The sequence below is a fragment of the Daktulosphaira vitifoliae genome, unplaced genomic scaffold, assembly GCF_025091365.1.
Source record: "Daktulosphaira vitifoliae isolate Bord-2020 unplaced genomic scaffold, ASM2509136v1 Scaffold_4, whole genome shotgun sequence".
Classification (NCBI taxonomy): domain Eukaryota; kingdom Metazoa; phylum Arthropoda; class Insecta; order Hemiptera; family Phylloxeridae; genus Daktulosphaira; species Daktulosphaira vitifoliae.
In genome coordinates this window covers 30,143,723-30,164,651 of record NW_026099575.1, presented here as the reverse complement: position 1 = coordinate 30,164,651, position 20,929 = coordinate 30,143,723, and the positions used below count along the sequence as shown (strand labels likewise).

At 25.7% G+C, this 20,929-nt stretch overlaps 1 protein-coding gene across 5 annotated transcripts in view; it reads right to left on the bottom strand.

Moving 5' to 3' along the window:
• LOC126903765 (band 4.1-like protein 4) overlaps positions 1-14,711 on the bottom strand; it is an 81,449-nt gene extending 66,738 nt beyond the window's left edge. For 3 of the 5 annotated variants that reach the window (XM_050682237.1, XM_050682232.1, XM_050682238.1), the window contains exon 1: positions 14,420-14,711. The gene's annotated coding sequence lies outside the window, so the exon portion shown is untranslated. Of the gene's footprint in view, positions 1-12,943; positions 12,966-14,419 lie in introns of those variants that run through there. The other 2 variants (XM_050682233.1, XM_050682234.1) reach the window with 2 other exon arrangements.
• Between the last annotated feature and the right edge of the window lie 6,218 nt (positions 14,712-20,929).

Genomic DNA, 20,929 nt, shown 5'->3' with positions numbered 1-20,929 from the left:
TAATATGTAGTCAAATCATTATATTTTTCGTCCCTTCAAGGATAAAATTCCTTATTTATAATTTTCTTAAACGGGAACCCTTATTTTTAACTTTATAATTTGATAGAAGAAAAAATTACAAACAATTTTGTTCTTATAATTTTTTTTATCCGATTAACCGTTCGTCCGTTACAGCTTGTTAAAGTTAAGTGAATTTAGGCCAAATTTCTATTGTCATTTTACTGTATTAAATACAGAAGTCATTATTTTTATTTGCAGTTGCATAAACCAAATTTTATTGATCAAATTATGACAGGTAAATTAGTAATAAAAATTTACTACTCACTAAATGAGTGATAACAATAATAGATTCAAACCGGGTTTTCGGTGTATTATTAATAGCTAAGTCTATGGTTTTGTAAGACTNATTAATAGTTAAGTCTATGGTTTTGTAAGACTAAAGGTTCTGACAGAATTACCGGTTGCACTGCCACCGATATTATGAAACGTAATAAATGACAATATGTTTTCTGGAAGTCAAAATCTTTAAACTATTATAAACCGTAAACGGTTGTTCGGATAAAAAAAATTATAAGAACAAAATTGTTTGTAATTTTTTCTTCTATCATATTATAAAGTTAAAAATAAGGGTTCCCGTTTAAGAAAATTATAAATAAACATTTTTATCCCTGAAGGGATAAAAAAAAATTTATTTTTCATATTATTGTAGAGTTTTATAAATTTAATAATTTTTCTTTTAACAAAAATTTTAAATTCTCAATAGTTTCTGAGAAAATAAGTATCTTACCAGATTTCGATCACCCTGTTTATATATGTATTGTATTATTATTAATATATTATTTTAAATAAAAAAAACTCTTTTAACTCTATTCTATACTATTTTTTTAGAAATTTAAAGATATTTAGAATAAATTTATTTCGATAGATATTTTTTTCAACCGTTTAAATTTTTCTTATGACGTCAATTGAAAAAACCGTTTGGCATATTAAGTGGCTATTCTACGTGCAACGGTGAAAACATCATAATTCACATACTTTATAAGAAGAATAATACTAACATGCATAATTTGTTAGATAGTTATGCATAAATATAAACCTATAATGTACTAAACGGTACATCATTGTTATTTATATTGTAAATAGGAAATATTATTATTGGGATGATACTGAATGCGGAGATAAATACTTTATTAACAAACATTCTATTTACACGTCAGTAATATTATAAACAAGTATTACAAGCCCATAAGGCTTCAATATAAGACGGCAGAACTCATTCCCGCCAACAACAGACCCATTTCAATCGGTTTATTCTTTTACCTGTCGCATCTTCCCTCGTAACTAATAACTAGTAACTGTACAAAAATCAAGAATAGGGTTATTTTTAGATATACTTCATGACAACATAATATTATGAATACAACTGTACATAAAATATTACAATCCTAATTTCGACTACCTTTCAGAGACAGTCAAGCCTGTTGAAGAACTATTTCTAACTCAAATTGTCAGATTCATTCTCTTAATACTACATCTACAGTTTTAGTTAAACAAAATTAAATATTTCCCTTAAAACTTCATTGTTTTTTAAAAATAACATTTTATTTTCATTATGTTTACTTAGTATTATCAACAGTGTTCAAGATCGTATCCATTAGGCATTATAAGCACTGTGCCTGAGACATACGAGAAATAGAAGATCTACGAATTTTTGTAATTTTGTTCATCCCCTTAGTAAAAATTATTAGAAAAAAGTTATTTTTCCAACAAGTTCCTGGGCTTCAGAATAACATTATCCAACTCTAACAATGTTAAAGGTATAATATTAAACCCCTAACTCTGAAAAACATTTCATGCATCATCAAAATTAAGTATTTTAGTACAAGGAAAGCTCATTATTTTTATAACGAGCTTTAGGATCTATTTATAAAAATTTGAAAATATTTTGATTATTTCTTTCATTATTTAAATACATAAATAAATATTCATAATATTTTATTATAAAATGTTTAAAAAATAGATTTTGATGAAATTAACGGAATATATAAATACATAAAATATTAAAAATTAATATTTTGTACAGCATCAAGTAAAAGATTTTACAACTATGCTTAATTTTAATCTTTGTTCTACATCTACGATCCTTGGGTACATAATGTGTGTAAAAGGGTGTGTGTGAGCGTTTTCCACCATGCAGTTCTATTGTTTCGCATCAGTTGACATTGAGATTAAACTTAAACCTTTATTATACAAAATGGTCACAATACAAAATAACTAAACTAACTAGATTTTTTGCAGAATATACCCATTTAAACATGCTTTAAATTTTGTTCAACTGTTCATCACAAAATAAAAACCCTAAAAAATATACAGCAGCAATTTAAAGAACTTTGTTTGAATACTATAAAAAATTTAATGAATAGTAATCGTAAACTAATTAAACTATATGTAAACGTTAACTATGATTACAATAATAATCTCAGTCATAACTAAATAAAAAAAGGTAATATTCTAATAGTTGACAATAAAACCCTTAACTTAAGACAATATATAAATATTATAACAACATAAATTATTTTTAAAAATCATGGATTTGAGATGATAACAAAAACCTTGTCCACTACTTTTTTGAAATAAAATTTTGTTTAATAATTAACATTAAGATGATTTATATTGCTATCAGGACTGTTATTAAATTGGTGAATACTTTTTATATTGAAAAAACGTACAGTTTTTATATTTTCGCGGAAAATTATCGTTGAAAATAACTTGGATAAATAACAGCACGAAACATTTAGTTACGGTCATTGTTACTGGAGCACAAGTAACATTTCCGATTTGAGTTTTACTAGACGGATATCAATAACTTATTGACATTAAATGTTTTGAATTTCTAGTTAATCTTAAGATTTTAACAAATCGTATATTTTCCCTCTTTTTTTTCTCGTTGTACTTTTATGTATAATTATTTTTAATAAACTAGTTCATTGAAAACGATGGTACAGTGGTATTTATAAATTGTATTCCTTCCGCCTCTCATCGCTCGGAAAACTACTGACGACTATACTAGATAGAAAGGTCGACAACCTGTTTTTTAATACTGTGCTATCAAACTAACGTCGAATGCTTTAGAGTTAGTTAAGGAAGAGGTCAAAACAAATACAAACATCACACAATAATAATTCTTTCATAATATAAATAAATAATTATCTAGAAACAACTATATGAATAGTTTCAAACTATTCGTTTCCCTAAAATTTCGTCAACTATACTAAATCATATTAATTCTGCGGCATTTATAACCGATTGGCATGTAACTGTGATTAACAATCATGATAATTACATAAAGTATATTCTGCATTTCGAGTAAACAAAAAGAGAATGTTTGTACAGCAAACATTGTGGTATGCACGGTCAGCTAATTCAATTGATCAAACGCTAAAACTCAAATAAGTTTCGAACACACGTTGTGGCGGATAAATCCACGTTAGGACCTAGAGCTATTGTAGTCTGCTGACAGACATACAGACTCTTGTATACCTATTACATGCGAAACGATACAGAATTATGCGCATTGAGTATCTACAAACGTAAACACAATTGACGCCCACCGATTTCGTCATTGTTTAGCAAATTCAATCTAGTAAATGGAAAGGACAGTTTTTATCCAAGCTATTTCCGGGCTATTTTATTTTATGATTTCCACAAAAATCACTAGCATTGTTTTTTTCTTTATTATGTCTAACAATATTTTCCATTTGAATAATTTGGTTTGTTTTATTTCAATAAAATGGCATATTGCTTTTACTCGCATATTACTTTGAATAAAAGTTATTTCTTGTTAATTCTCAAACTTGATGAAATATGGAATCGCCTAGAAAAATTTTACACCTAATCTTTTTTTAAGTTGATATAACTTTTTATTATTCAGATGAGAATTATTATTTATGCTTACTTAATCTTGACTTCTTTAATTTTCTTGCGATTCATCACGACACTTATAAACGTACATGACCGTGAGTGTATTATAGCCAAGAGTTGAACAGTAATAAAATAAAAATAACCATACCATGGGTTTAACTAAACTACAACAACATTTTAATGTTGTTGGGTCTATTATCTCATTTAGACTTATTAAATTGCGCCAAGTTCTTTAAAAAATACACTTAATCAGATACCATCTTATATCATATTATGTCAATTGTTACGTTAGCTACCGAGCTTTATTTGCACAAAATCATTAATGGTAATTATGCAAACAGATATACGTCAGAGCTTTGTAAATTTTCATTATTAAGAGGCATGTTTTTGGGACAAATACAGAACATCCCTAAGTTATATTAGCCTTTATATTACCATTGTCATATTATAAATAATCTTATTATAATATATTATACAATCAACATTGTAAACGTATTGTTTTATCCGATTATATTATACATAATTTTACTATAAAGTTAAAACAAAATACACTTTGCGAAGTCTACGAGTATAGTAAAAATATTTCGTTATGATAAAATTTCGCAAAACGTACTAAACTAAAAAGAAAAAGTTACTTTATACGTTAAATATAACAATTTACCTAGTTAAGCTTCAATTATTTTATTTTATGGTAATTTTTTATGAGAATATGAAGCTATATTTAATTCGTCATCAACTAAAAATATTGATATTTTAAACGAGACAAATGAATAATTGTATACATTTTAGTTTCGATGTGTAGCTGAAAAATTATTAGTTTTACTTTGCCGTGTTTTATTTTTTTGGTTAGTATACACAAATACTCCGTTTCTACTGTAGCGATTTTGCTCAACGATCCGTCAAAAAACCACAAAACTTATCTAGTTGAAGCTATTAATGTCATCTTTAAAAAAAAACTCCCCTCAACCATCTTAATAAAGAATAACGTCCCAAAAAATTATAAGCGTCATAAAACAGTCAATGTTAATAATTTTAACTTTCACTGAATTGACTTTTTGAAAAGTGAACGAATCATTGCAAAAATTTTGAAGATAACAATGTAGACATTTACTTTACGAACAACAAACTTCTCTAAAAAATCCAATTATTAACTAAGGTAGTGTGGTAGCTTAAAAATCATGTCAACCATTTTTTTCATTAAAATTTTTGATAACGTTTTACAAAATCTGATTTCTTTAAACCTACATAAAATTAAAGCTAATACAATGCACTTTGAAATGATAAATGAAAAACTATCGATAAACTTTACTTACAAGAGTTGTTGGCTACTAAAGCATAAAATTATACAATTTTGTGTAAAAATGGAAGATTTTAAAGTATTCTGCATAGTAACATCTAGATCAAATCACAGCTAATTTAATGTACTATATGATTATAAAAAGAGAAAAACTAAAATAGTCGAATTAAAAAAATTGTGTTACTAAGAGTGATTAGCCTCATGAAATATCAAAATATACCGAGTAGCTTGTTTTTTTATGTTGCTCTTATAATGGCTGTATACAGCTGTTGACAGAAAAATAAATTACATTAATTGAATTATTTTAAAAGCAATTTTAGAATATTTCTATTTTTCTTTTTCTATTTCTTGTGTTTTTCAAAGACAGTTTCCGACAGCAATACATGAATATAATTTGCTCTGTAAACGACATGGAGGGTGTTTGTTTTAAGTGCGCCGTTATTACAGCATACCTCACATGCCTTATGAATAACCGCACACTATCTTAAACGAAACTCATTGAAAATAATCGGTTGCGGCAGTGGATTAATACTCGGCCAACGTGTTTGCATTGTGAGCTGGTCACGTATCTCGGAAACGTCACGATTCCCAAACCGTCACATCACGCACCGCATTAACACACAACCAGAGCTCTTGACCTCCAATGACTATTGTTCAGGTTACACAGAACTTACTACTCATTCTAGTATCGTTACTGTAATATTGTATCAACGTACCCACTCGAATACACACAATGCACGAACTGATGATATTGTTGCAGCAAGTTCAAACATAAGATTGCATAATTATTGTTATTGTTATTAATGGTAAGAGTGTACATGAAATTTACACGGGTTGTGACAGGCCGAATAAAATATTTTTAGAAGAGAAGGAGAATTAAATTACCTTGTTCCGGTATACGCATAAAAAAACGAACGGCCTACCGATCTCAAATAAAATTAATCGTGACGACATGGTACACTGCTGAGAATACGGCCGGACGTAGGTCATACATATGTCTTAGACGAGAACTGAGACAGGTGTCGGCGGGACCCAAAAGGCATCTGTTCTACTCATATTAGAAGTGATCGTACTAACGTGCAGCGTGCAATAATCATGTATTATTAAAATTATACTATTATTTTAATCAGAATTTAACAAATTATATCGTACAAGGTAAAATTCTTCTTATTTAGTCTACATAAATAACAAGTTTTAATTAACTTTTATAATTGACATTGAATTTAAGCGTTTTAATAGTGAGAAGTATTACGAAAGAAATGTGATCGATAACAAAACTGGTTTAATAAATTCGTTTTTTACGATTAAAATAATTTATTGTCAATACAGTTATAGTAATTAAAACTTGTCCTCAATAACGTGATACTATAACAAATACTATAATATTTCAACAACTATAACCTATTTAAATAGAAAATAAATAGATAATTGCCAACAAATTTTACATATATTTTTGTCGAAGAAAGTTTTTAGTTCGAATTCAACAGTCGATCTAATCGTACAGCGAAATGTTTGCAAACTACACTAGTCCAAATCAAGACTTACAGGAACTACAAATATTTTAATCGCACTAATTCGTGAAAGTTACTATTAAAAAAAGAACCTAATCTTGCATAATAGCAACAGCCTAAAATCAAAAAAAAAATAAATCGACAAAAACTTAATTTTGCTCATTTGCTTGTAACTTACAAGTAAATAAAAACATTTATCAAAAACGAAAATGTGGTGTAAAAACGAATTAAGAATTTGATAGAAGAATAAAATTTTGGAAAAATTTCTTTCCCTCTTATTTATACTTAAAACAAGTTTTATATACTATGAGTTTAATTTATAATTCTACATTAGTAATATTATTTTACCAGTGCTCGATTAATTACATAGTATCATAAAACCAGTCATTCTTTTATTTTCCGGCCAATTCACAATCGATTGCTAAATACTTTCTCTAATAATTACCAATGACTGTATTATCATCCGACGATACAGAATAATTCCGTTAGATGGTTTAAAAGTACAACTATTGGATTTAAGATTTTCTATTGTCAGATTTTATCTCTTACAATAAACATAAAGTCTTGACGGAAAATCCAATTTTCACGACTGTTATGCACTGTGTGAAATATGAGAGTGTTATTAAATAGACTCGAGGGTATTCTATTAATCGTTGGGTTTCTCTTTTGGTCAAATATAATCGCTCAATTGAGGCCAGACCAAAATGGCTAAACTCTAAAGATTTTTTACTGCAGCCATAACCACAGTACTAAATAAAAATAATGGACCAAATTTTCTTATGAAATCCTAAGAACCTTATAATTTAAGTACAATCTCAAAACAAAAGAACTTTTTATACTTTGAATAACCGCCAAAAAATTTTCATTACTCGCTCATTCTAATAACACTACAATAATAACATTTGGTCGTTAACACAATCCTTTTTTTTTATTCAATTTAACAAAAACAACTAAACAGTAATGTACAAAACTACTTTGTACAAATTCCAATGGAAAATTTTTTATTTTAGTTTTAAAACAAGTATCAAATTTTAAAAATCTTGATAGATAAATAAAAGTTATAGATATCTTTTCTTAATCATAAAAAACCAACACATAACACTTTTAAACACATACATTAAAAAACAAATATTGAAGCATGATAATTTTTATCAAAATGTTACATCTAAATATAAGTATTGTAAAATCAAACCATAAAAATAACTGAATATAAATTTTAAGGTTTGAATACATTAATCAATCAATAAATGATCAGTAAATAGTAATTTAGCTAAGCGAATATATTCTGAAAATGGTTACGTACTCGACTAAATATTTTTTTCGTTGGCCATCTTAGTAATAAATATGAATGAAAACAAACAAATGGTAATTGAAATCCCGCTGATGTGGAAACGATCCTTAAGAAGGGGCAAATTTCACTAGGGATTTAGTGCAAATTATCATTAATATTAATGCTCTTACAATAATAATATTATTTTGAAAGTACCACGGAGAGGGTATAATAGCTATGACAATTATTATGAGCTATTATGTTATCAATGTTGTTGTTATTGTTCTTATACGGTAACATCCGACCCTTACTTATTATCTCGATAGGGTGACTCCTATAACCTATTGAATACTAACTGGATAACATTTTAAGTATACAGTACTACTGGTTTTCGAATGGTATCATCTTCATATAATAATATTATTTTACTCAAAGCCTATCCAATATCATTGATTATATTTAACTAATACACGTAGTTCGAATTCGCTACAAAACCGCAATCCAAACGAGTTTTTATGAACAAAATTAATAACAATAATAATCTAACTGAACTTGATACTATTACATCGAGAATGTATGGATTAATCTCATCAGAGTAATTACACGAACATACCGAGCACATTGTAAATCATGAAAAAAATCAATTACTGGGAACATAGCTTTTTACTGCATATTGATTTTTCAATTTGCATTTTTTTCATTTTGATAGCTAACTTATTATATTACTTTTTTTATAAACAAAAAAATCTAATATTTTAATGAAATCCAATTGTTTTAAATCACTTTTCTTTATCTTTACAATATAACTGATTGCAAGTTTAACATAAATTGTAGTAATTAAATTTGTAAAATACATATATATATATATATATATATATTAAAATATTATATTTAAATTTACTTTAAAATTCTATAGGCATTAGGTGTCACAACAGAGTTGAGAGCACAAATGTTTAATTCAACTTAAAATTTAAAACACAACACTTCAAATTTATTCACAAAATGATTTTTGTTTTGAATGTATTTACCTTGCAGCGTTGTCATCATTCAACAAGAGCGATATACCAATCAAACCCAACATAATTAAATAAGCAAAAATAAATTGCCTCGAATACTAGCTGTCCAAGTGAAACCTTTAAAACCATTTATATTCTAGAATTTATTTTCATCATTTTTTTGTCCTTCAGCTCATATTAAATGATAGATTACAAATATATTTTTTTAATATGAAAATATTACAATTATACGTAATAATTTATATGTAAATAATCCTAATTTTCACGTATTTGAATATTCATATTTAAGCAACTTGAGTTGCTGTAAACTAATATACTATATTATACAGCAATATAACTCTTATAAAATAAATTTGAAAAAATTTCAATAGTCAATCATCGTAGTTTACAAAAACCCTAATAATATTTTAAATCTTATTTACTAAATTATTTAACATAATTATTAATTAAATAACGTATTCAATAAACAGTTTCTTTATAAGTAAGAAAGTAAATTTAAATTTGCTAAAAATAACAATCAATATAAAAGCTGGTCGATTAGAACTCGAATAAGATGAAAATCTAAAAAAATGACGGACGGGATAAAAGAATGTTATTGAGATTAAATAAATCAATATATAAATTTCAAATTCTTGAATAAATATTTAATATTTTGCATTGTATTCCTATGTTAACATAGAATTGATATATCAAGTCAATATTCTGTATAACAAATTATGCTTAATAAATACTTCTCAAATACTCTATTTAAATAGATAAAAAATTATTAAAACTTACATTAAATAAATTTAATAAAAATAATTTATTCTTCTATCAAAATACTATTGTCTATTATATTGTTAGATAAACATTTATTAAACTTTTAAAAATAAATAATTATTCTATTTTACTAGTAATTTTGCGAAAAAAATAATGTTAAGGACCTGGCATAATAATTTAGGACAAAGGAAAACTTACGCATTAATAATTGACACCAGTTTCCTTATATTTTGTATAAATATATGGCAATAACTTGCAAAATATCATATGAACCATTGTTTCAGTTCATTTTGCATTATATCAGAGAGCATGGTAGAAATAATTTTTAGCCTTTATGTCTACACTATAACAATGCACTACGTGGCACGCTCCTCTGCATATTTATTATGTATTTTAGAAGTTCCAATGCACTCAAAACAACACTTCAACAATTTTTTTCCACAAGCTCTAGTGACTACTAATAAATAATTTTCAAAAACCTGAATTTCTCACACAGATTTTGCAATATTTTCTTTAAAATTAGTACAAAATTAAAAAAATAATTTAAATTAATATAAGTTATGTCATTATTATATTCAATCGAATAATTTTTAATTTTAAGTCTGATTATAATCAAATTTTTACCCATACTCAAAAGAGTACTTAATCCTATAAAAAACTCTTTTATATTTAAATAATCTTTAAATTTGTTTTATATAAGCATAATGTTAGCAAAATACTATAGCTTAAAGTTTTTTTAATAATTTATTTTTATAGAATTCAAATAGTTAAAAAATAAATAACTTGTTTTCTTTATATTGTATTTTTTTAAAGTGTTTTTAATATTTGAAAATTAAAATAAAAAGTTCAACCAACAATTGTAACTTATTTGTAATTTTTTAAAGCAATAGATATTTTTTTGAAGTATTTTAAACGAGATAAAGTCTAACAGCATGATACCAACTAAAATATTATACAAACTTATTGCACTAGGAAATGTTTAACCAAAATACAATATACACCAAAAAAGCAGAGGGCGTGTAGGCAAATTTATTAGTAAAGTTCGTCGTTTTCAACTAACACTTATTAATAGTACAAATCCAATATATAACACATGAAGAACATAATTTTGATGATAATTTGCGTATAATGTAAACCATTCAAGGATTAGCACAGTAAAGATAGGGCACCTAAATTTAAAAATTCATAATGACTCATACTTTTCACAGAGAAATTTGTGTATACACTGCTTATTTATAATATATACACTTTAATATTGTGTAGTGTTCTGGCAATTGTATTCTGTAAAATAATAGTACCCGGTACGTACTATCTACATTGTAACTTGTAAGCCGTACAAGTTATAATACCCAAATTCCAAGTCATGTTCTTAATTGGTCCGAGTTATACTAATTTGTCACAATATTGTTGAAGTTCCCAAGAACTTTCAGTTTAAATCTAAACGCAAAATAAATGGACCAATATTCTGAGATTACAAATAAAAGAGCAAACCAAAAGCCTTTTAAAATCTGAAACAATGTTTTTTCTTATTTCTGTACTTAAATTAGGATTATTTGAATGTATAGTAAAGATAATAGTAAACTTAAAGTGAACTAGAGTTTGACTACTATCCAAAAACTATTGAATTCCAACACAACAATAAATACATAGCCACTACTGCCTTCGGATTCCTACGTGGTCGAAGGTGAGGCCGTTTGGTTCGTGGACATTAGCGCACACGCCATCATTTATGCCGTATGAGTCTCAATGCAGCAATAGCGTCACGTGTAAGAGTTATCTGGTGCCTATCAATTGGCGATATAGGTATATATTGGATAGATTGTTGTACAGAAAACACTTTCGGTCTGTGACTATAATTATTGTTTTGTAATTACCGTAAGTATGCGAGCAAACCATCTATTTTGTCGGATAAAACATATTTATGAAACTCTTGACTTATGACTGAACCACAACAATTTTCTAAAGCGTTCATAAGTTATAGCTGTCACCTAGTTCATGAAAATTATGTTACATCTTGTTTAAGTTGAATGAGCGAAGACCACTTTATACTTGATATAAACTATGATCTCAAATGACAATTTACATTCATCATTATAATAACTAACAACAATAATTTGTTCTTAAGCTTTCAAAAAAATATGCTATGGATGCTACTAAAAATGCTTTAACATTTATCAAAATTAATACTCAAAACCCAGATCTTTAGTTTTCAGCTACTACTATGAAATGGTTTTTAATAACTATCATTAAATAAAATGAATTTACTTATGCAAATTTCTAATATTTTAAGCCCTTTTAATAAAAATAATTGAGTCTAGCTATAAAAACCTACACAGTAATTTATTATGTGTGCTTCTATATATACGTTTATAAAACAAAAGTAAATAATATTTTAATATAATCCACTATTTTGTAAAATTTAAAAAATTGTCTTATAATTAAATATTCAATTAATGCAAAAATATGTTAAAGGCAATAACATAATGAACTTTAAATACTGCACGTATTTTTCCCATGCAAGTAATAAAATATGATATTAATACAACCTAAGCCATTATAAAAGAAGTGTTTCTTTGTAAATTTGTTTTTGTAAATGAGATAATATTTCAAAAAATTTGAAAAAATATCAAAATATGCCAAAAATATTTTGCAACTTTGACACTTGTAATTATATATTTATATTTAAATAATTTCACTGACATATTAAATAAAGCTTATCCTTTAATTTGCTTATGTTATGTACTATTAAAAAAATAATAATAAAATTTCGTTATTTTAAACTGATTTGTAACAATTATAACTAAAATATAAATTGTTAAGGAAAACGCACTGAACCGAATTGTTAAAACATCACTCAGTATCGTGAAGAAATATCTATTCCAATAGTATTTATAAATATATTATTCGCTAAAAATTTTTTACGATAAAAAATAACGTTATAATAATACTTTTAAAAACATAAAAATTTTCAAAAATGAATAATTTCAAATCGGCTTCTAGTTATGATAAATTTTATATATTGTGAGTGGAATCACCTCAACGTTTAAACAACGAAATCTTACGTTCGAAATCTAACAAAATCTTTAAACCACGTTTTACTATTTTTTCATTTTAGCTACTAAAGTATGTAGTTATATATAATAATCACAATTAACTTATCCGTATTCACCTAATCGTCCATCAAATATTAACCTTGGTAACGTTTCAGTATGTTCACACTAGACGGCCATAACAACAATGGATGTCTTGAAACAAAACCAGCTATTAAATTCCGGAATTGAAGTAGAAGTCGGCGATTGCCTGTGTAGAACACAGTTAAATATTATGAATTTGATATATAAACGTGTACCTTGGGTTTCAAGATACCTCACGATGTACAATCTCAAATCGTTGCAGTAGGGCGTGAAAATATATCTATTGTATGTAATAATATTGTAAAGTTGTAATGACTTTTCAATCAAAAGATCAGACGAGAAAATAGTAATTTAATCACGAGTACATACTATCATATCTCTTCTATCTAACAAGTTGTTATTAGAAAAACCTCATTAATGCATTTTACAGTTAGTTTTACGACCATCAACCGAATAAGATTAATTATGATCAATTAATTAGTCAAAGATTAAATAGTAGTGTACTTGTACAATTTACATGTATTGCAGACAGGTAAACCTGATACAAAAGTGTTATATTTTATAAGTGATGAAGTTCGATTAGCTATCGACTAATTGAATAACTGGGACTATTTTTGAATATGAAATTATCTTGTTATACTCGATTATAACAATAAACATTTTTCTTAGGACTACAAAACTTTGGGCAACTATACAATAATACTTTGTAAACTATATAAACTAAATTATCCATAATTCAGATTAAAAACTTCAGTTAATTCTTCGTTTGTTTCACTCAATCATAATATACATTAAGATTAATTTACCTATTTACTTAATCAATTTTAAACCCATTTTAATTGAAACCTAAAAAGTACAACACCTATACCTACAATAACAACAGTGTTAACAATATAAAAGATATCGAAATGTTGGCCATTAAAAGTTTTTTTTAGCCTTATTTAATATTGTAATATTTAATTATGTATATATTAATTAATGTAATAATATAGTTAAGAAGAAAAAATATTTTCCTAAAATCCAGCACGTAATTTATTTGTTCTGCAAAATCCATTTATAATAATTAAAACCTGATACTGGGATATTTTATTTCACAACATCATTAGAAATATTATCTTATTTTAAATAATTTTCTGTATAAATTAATAATACTTAATAAAACTATAGTTAATTTTTTGCAATTTTCATAGCAAAATTAATTTACTAAAGTTGAACAATTTATAAAATTGAAAAGAAATCGCTACAAAGACTTCAAACTTAAAAAATATATATATTGTTTAGTCAATGCATATTTAATAAACTGATATAGGCATTTAAATTAACTTTTCATTGATATTTTAACACAAAACTATAAACAAGTTTGTAAATTTTTAGTAATCAGGTATTTTTTGTTAATTATAAATATTTTATTTGTTGTTATCAACAACCCAAATGCAAATTGAACTTTTACACGTTACTTATTAATTTGAAATGTATAACCTGTTTATTTGATAGAAAAAAAAAGAGCTTACCGATATTAAAACAACGGTTAAATCCACATACTATACTGTAGAATTATTTAAATTGAACACTTACAAAAAATGTAGTCATGAACACATTTTTAAAACACTTCACACCAAAATTTAAAAATTTTACACTCAAAATCGCATATTCACTTGATATAAACTTCATAAAAATATTTTTCTTGATTTTTTAATTATCACGTTAACTTTAAAATTTCAAACATAAAATCGCCATCAAAAATTTGAACGAACCGAGCCATAAACCAAACAACACGAAGGCAACCGAAAGACTACTCACATGGAGTGGTTTCTCGAACGGTTGCGCGGCTAGAACAAACGCGGGGAACAGGTGAACTGGAGTACCGATCGGCGCTGCCAACATTATCCAAAGCCTTGTTCATCTCTGGGTGCATTATTACTCCTAAATATAAGGTCTAAGATAATTAAAATAATCACAAGTCATTAACTTTCTTTGTAATACATCAATTGACAAGTCGGTTGCATCTATCATATCCACAATAAAGCATAGTTTAAAATTTGAATTGCTAGAATTTATTATTATTAATTAAATATGAATAAAAACTACATTGGACCGCATTGTGATCCTCCAATAAAAGAAACCAGTACAGTCTGGACCCAGCATAATGAAGATCTGGCATAGTGCACATGAGTATAGATTAATATCTGACAATAATTAACATCTCTACCGTAAAACACTTCAAAACGGCGATTATTTATGGCTGATAATAGAAAAGTTTTGATTTCTATTATCATTTTTCAAAATATACTAAAACAATATTCAATAGCTCTATTTTATAAAGAAATATTTTAAAAAAATTGAAAAATGTTAACAGATATCTAATAAATATTTGACTTACACGACAAACTATTGTTATTAGAACAATTATCAGTGTGATTTTATTTTTTTAAATAGAAAGAAAAATTAAAAAGAATTTATATTATATAGATTTAAAGAATGCAGGCCTCTCTGAACATTTTCAAAAATTAAAATAAAACAAAATAATAAGTATGCATAATGATCTCGTTCAAATTCTGTATTTAAGTTTTCTGTTGCATTTTAATAAATAAAATATCAAATGATGTATTATATATATTACAAATTCATAAAAATAATGATATTTTTTCTATTTTTGATGGCTGTCTAATTTTGAGATATTATTTTGAATATCTAAAATTAAAGGATATTTTCAATTTTTTCAATTCTTTAAATAGATCGAGTTATTTTGACTTATCAGCAATATTGATCCAGTGAAAACTGAGAAGTTTTAACAAAAAAAAATCATTACGGTATAATCTTTTCATCTTTTCATCATAGCTAAAAATAATAGTTTTCACTTTTTAAAAAAGATCAATTTTATATGAATAACTGAAGAATAAATTAATAGAAATTTACCTATCAATATGGCCTATGGGGTCTAAACCCCTTTCAGACACCAATTATGTTGTACATAATGCATAAAATTAGAACCTGATATTTATTTATTTATTTTATAATTAAATAAAACACATTATTTTACAGGACCTCCACACTAAAAGATGTTAAAAAGCTAATGCTTTCCATAAGAAAACCCATAATATATTATAACTTGTTTTTAAAATTCGACTTTTAAAGAGTACAATACTAGAACAGAAGTTAGAAAGAGAAGTATTGTACAAAAATCAGTTATTTTTATTTGTTTTCCTAATTTAACCCAAAAGGGTTCACTTAATGAAAATTTGCATGATAATATATTTTTTAGTAAAAATGATTTACTACAATATTAATAATATGTCTTTTTTTTGTACGATTGATTTTTGTAAAGATATTGACAAAAACAAAAAATGAGCAATTTTCGTAAAATGTAAGTTATAAATAGTTTTTTTTAATTTTCACGAGAAACCGCGGACTTTATGAAAAATTACTAGAAACATTAATTGTAGTAAATAACTAGGTCTACAAAAAAGCTCATTATCATTTTCCCGTAAGATCAAAAACTTGGCAAAAAAAATTAAAAAAGTGCAAAAATTTGAATTTTCCTAAAACTTTGAGCTTAGAGCGCGCCCTGTTAATCATGTTATATGAAGCTCAAATTTTGCAGATATTATACTTAGACCTATAGGAACAAATTCCCGGGCGGCACTCTTTGAATTTCATAAAAAAAAAATCGTTCATATATAAATAAGGGGCACCCTATTGTACCCGTACACACGTGCGTGTCATCAATATTATATATATATATAAACAAATTTTTATTTTGACTGACTATTATCATCCGCGTGCATACAGCTTACGTATATATTCCTACCGCCGTTTATACCTCAGGTTTAACGTTAGTCCGACCCGCCTGCCCACAAAACACGGCTATACCTAATGCATGATACGTTTACGTACTTAAGTCGCTTTACATGTAAATATATATATATTCTAATTACTATTAAAAATATATATTAACACACTTTATTCTTATTTAGAGATATAGAACTCATTCATTCCGATTACAAAGGATGAATCCAGTATCGTCATTTTTCGTCACTACCTCCATGTTCCGGGAGTGGGTAATTTACGTTCCTGCTGCTTTCCTTGGATGTGGTAGCCGTTTCTCAGACTCCCTCCCCAGAATCGAACCCTGATTTCCCGTTACCCGTAACAACCATGATATTGATAGTAACTACTATCATAACATGAAACTAAAAAGTAAAAACTAAATATAGTTTAAAAAACTAAAAAAACACGCTTTTAAAGCACATCGAACTAAAAAGTTAAAAATAATTTTTAAAATAAGTATGAACAAAAAATACTAGTATTATTGTGATAAAAGCGTGGGGCGCTCAATATACGAAAAATATGGCACAAAGCACCCACGCTTTTATCACAATAATACTAGTATTTTTTGTTCATAATTATTTTAAAAATTATTTTTAACTTTTTAGTTCGATGTGCTTTAAAAGCGTGTTTTTTTAGTTTTTTAAACTATATATATTTTTTAATAACCCTGAAATTGTATTGAGCAATATTTATAGTTAATTAAGGGCGCTGACATTCCGATAGTTTGCAGCGGTTAAATCGCTTTATTTTCACATGACCACCAGAGTATCTGATTGTATGCCATCCGCTTGTGTATTAAACAAAGTAGTCAAACAAAAATCAAATTTTATTCATCAACATTTGATAAGACACTATTTATAATTTTAAATTATTATTACTAATGTACTTTGTAAATTAGTCTATGCTTGTATCACATTATCAACGTCTACGTAACTGAAAAAGACCGTTTTTTAATACCTAAATCAGATAAGTACAATGAAAAGTAGAATGTACTCGCGACCGTCTCCGGTGAGTAATTCTAGTCCCTCTAAGATTTTGGTAAATTTTGACCTGACTAAAGGACTTTTTATTCTGAAAACTACGAATAATTTTTTATATTTTATACTTTCTAATCTACTAAAAATTAGTATACGAAAGCCATATTTTAAAGGAAACAGAGTTCCCGTCCTTAAATTAAACTTCCCCAAAAATATTTTTAAAAATCGTTAGAAAATTTTTTAAGAACAGGAAAATAATATTTAGCGTGAGCCCAAAAAAATTTTTACCAACACCCATAATATTTGAAAAAACTGATATTTTAAAATACTCACAAGATTTTATTCTTCTTACAATTTTTCTAATATCAACCTTTTAAATTTTGTTGTTTGTAAGTGTTTTTAAACTAACAAATCAATAAAAAATATTAACAAATAGTTCTTAAATTAATTAATCGTGATTCCCTAGCTTAATTACTATTCAAAGGGTAATTGAGAAAATTAATGAATCAGGAATCGTTTAAAATAGAATAAAAGAAAAAAGAAAAAATACCTCACACTCAAAGAAAAACCTCAATCAATTTTGATAGAGAAATTTTATCAAGGGTTTATGATAATGTTTTATTAATACGAACAAAATAATTATTCTTATAAATAATTATTGTTCAAGACAAGAAAACAAATTATCAAATTGATAAATATATCATAGATTCAATAGTAATGATATATTTATCAAATTGAACAATGAATTTATTATATAGATCGAGGTTTTTCTCTGGGTGCATATACACTACCTATGCCACGAAACAAATAAAGTTAAAATTACTGTTCATTCCATCTCCATCATTTTTCAAAAAATATTTCATAATTTCTCTTAACTTTTGGAACGAAATTGTGATTGGAATTGAGGTATCACAATTCTCGAGTATCTTGTGATAAGTGACAAAACAATATTTTAAAGGAAATTATAATTTACTTATAAATTTTATAAGGAAATTCAATTACAAAAAATATTTTTTTAATTAAAATTTAGCCAATATAATTTTATACTCCCTTAATATTACACCCAATGAGATATATCTCATTATATCATGCCACTAAAAAAACAATAAGAAACCATTTTCTTTCGAGGTTCAAAAATAACTTTATTTATATATATTNTATTTATAGTACAGTACTAATTAACAGCAACTAATTAACTAATTATCTCATTATATCATGCCACTAAAAAAACAATAAGAAACCATTTTCTTTCGAGGTTCAAAAATAACTTTATTTATATATATTAGGGTGGTCCTTAGATAGGTTAAAATTTAAACAATAAGGATAGTTTTGCATATAACTCGTAAATAAGCTATCACAAAAATCACAGGACATAAATTATTGAAAAAGTTTTCATATGTTTTGTACTTCCAAATTTTTTTTAAACCTATTACTTTTTCCATCAAAACTACAAAATACACTATTATCAATACACGTTTGTCGAATTATCAAAATTAGCATATTTACGAATATTACATTATATCCAACGAACGTTTACAGATACGAATATACAAGATGTGCATTCCTATGATTATGCCAGATATTTCAAAAGTAGTTTCAAAAAAATTCTGCAACCATTTATGGTATATGTCTGAAGAAGCAATAGGTTTTGCATTTGTTTAAGATAATGTGTCACTTGAAGTAAAAAAAAAGATTGCTAATGCTTTTGTTTCAAACAACAGTTCAAAAAAAAAATTACCTAAAATATACATAATTTTAAGACAAAAATTTCATTATAAGTATAATTTATAAGTCAGTAAAATTATTATTCAACTGTCTATTTTAATTTATTTATTACTAAGTTCCTCGCAGTATCTTCTATGATTATTTCTTTAAAAAATTAAATAATAAACGATTTTTATATAAGATACATTCATATCTGTAAGCGTGCGTTATGAAAATATCTAAAAAGTGTCGTAAAATGAAAGGTCTTTTATACCTAATACATATTCTATATGTTCGTAACTATATTTCGGTATATGTTTTGATTGTCAAAATTCTATTGCCTGGCGTATTTGTATATGTCAAAAATAACTATTTTTTTTATAAAAGTGTACTGTATTTTAATTGTTGTATATTAATAGCAGGATAAGAAAACGTAATGAATAACGTTATAATTATAACATATAAAAATGTTATAACATTTAAATGTTGTCAAAATGTAAATAAAAATCCAAAATTATGCTATATCAATAAAAGTTGTGTTTTTAACATAAATTATTTTAAAACGTAATATTTAACAAAATCCTGTCTAAGAAAAAAGTAGTCATTTACCCCTATAAAAAAACTGTTTATGCTAGTGAATTATGTTTCGAACCCTTTTAATGTTAAACATAAAAATCTAATTGTTTAAATGTTAAAACATTAAATTCAATTAAAATATATTTAAACATTAAACAAAAAAATTTTTTATTAAACCAGCACTTAATTTACAGTACTAAAAAAATTTTTAGCATAAAACATTTGTCATATTGACTATTGGTCTAACTGTTTTATATTTAAAAAAAAAAACAAAAAACAAAACAAAAAATCTGTTTTAGTAAAATTCTAAACTTTGTTCATTTTTCTTATGATAAAAAAAAATATTTATTAAGTACACATTTTCAAATAATTATATTACACAAAATATATTAACCAATCAATTTCATAATTTCTTAAAATTAAAAAACTTAAGTAAATTGTGAATTATGTCTTTTTTTATAATAGTTATATACTTAAAAAAATGGTAGATTACATTATAATTAATAAAAAATATAATAATTGAGCCCTAAAAATAAATAGCGAGATTCATTATAATATGATCAAAACAATAAAAACTAATATTAATGTATACTCTATATATGATAAAAAAATAATCATAAAATGTATTATGATGATTAAAATGAACATTAAAACAGTAAAAAAAATTCATTAATGGTTACTCATGCAAATACATTCGTACTATGACTATAAAAGTTAATTATAAAAAGATTTTAAAATTATTTAATAATACATTTTAAAATATAGTCAAAAATTAACAATGATAATGACTTGTATCCTCAAAGAGATACTTAAGAAAAAGTGAAATAAATGTGTTTTTATAAAAAGGAAAAAATACTTGTTTTAAATCTCCACATAAGAGCAATTAAAATATATTTGAAACACAAAAAATATTTAAGTGTTAAGTTAATTCTATTG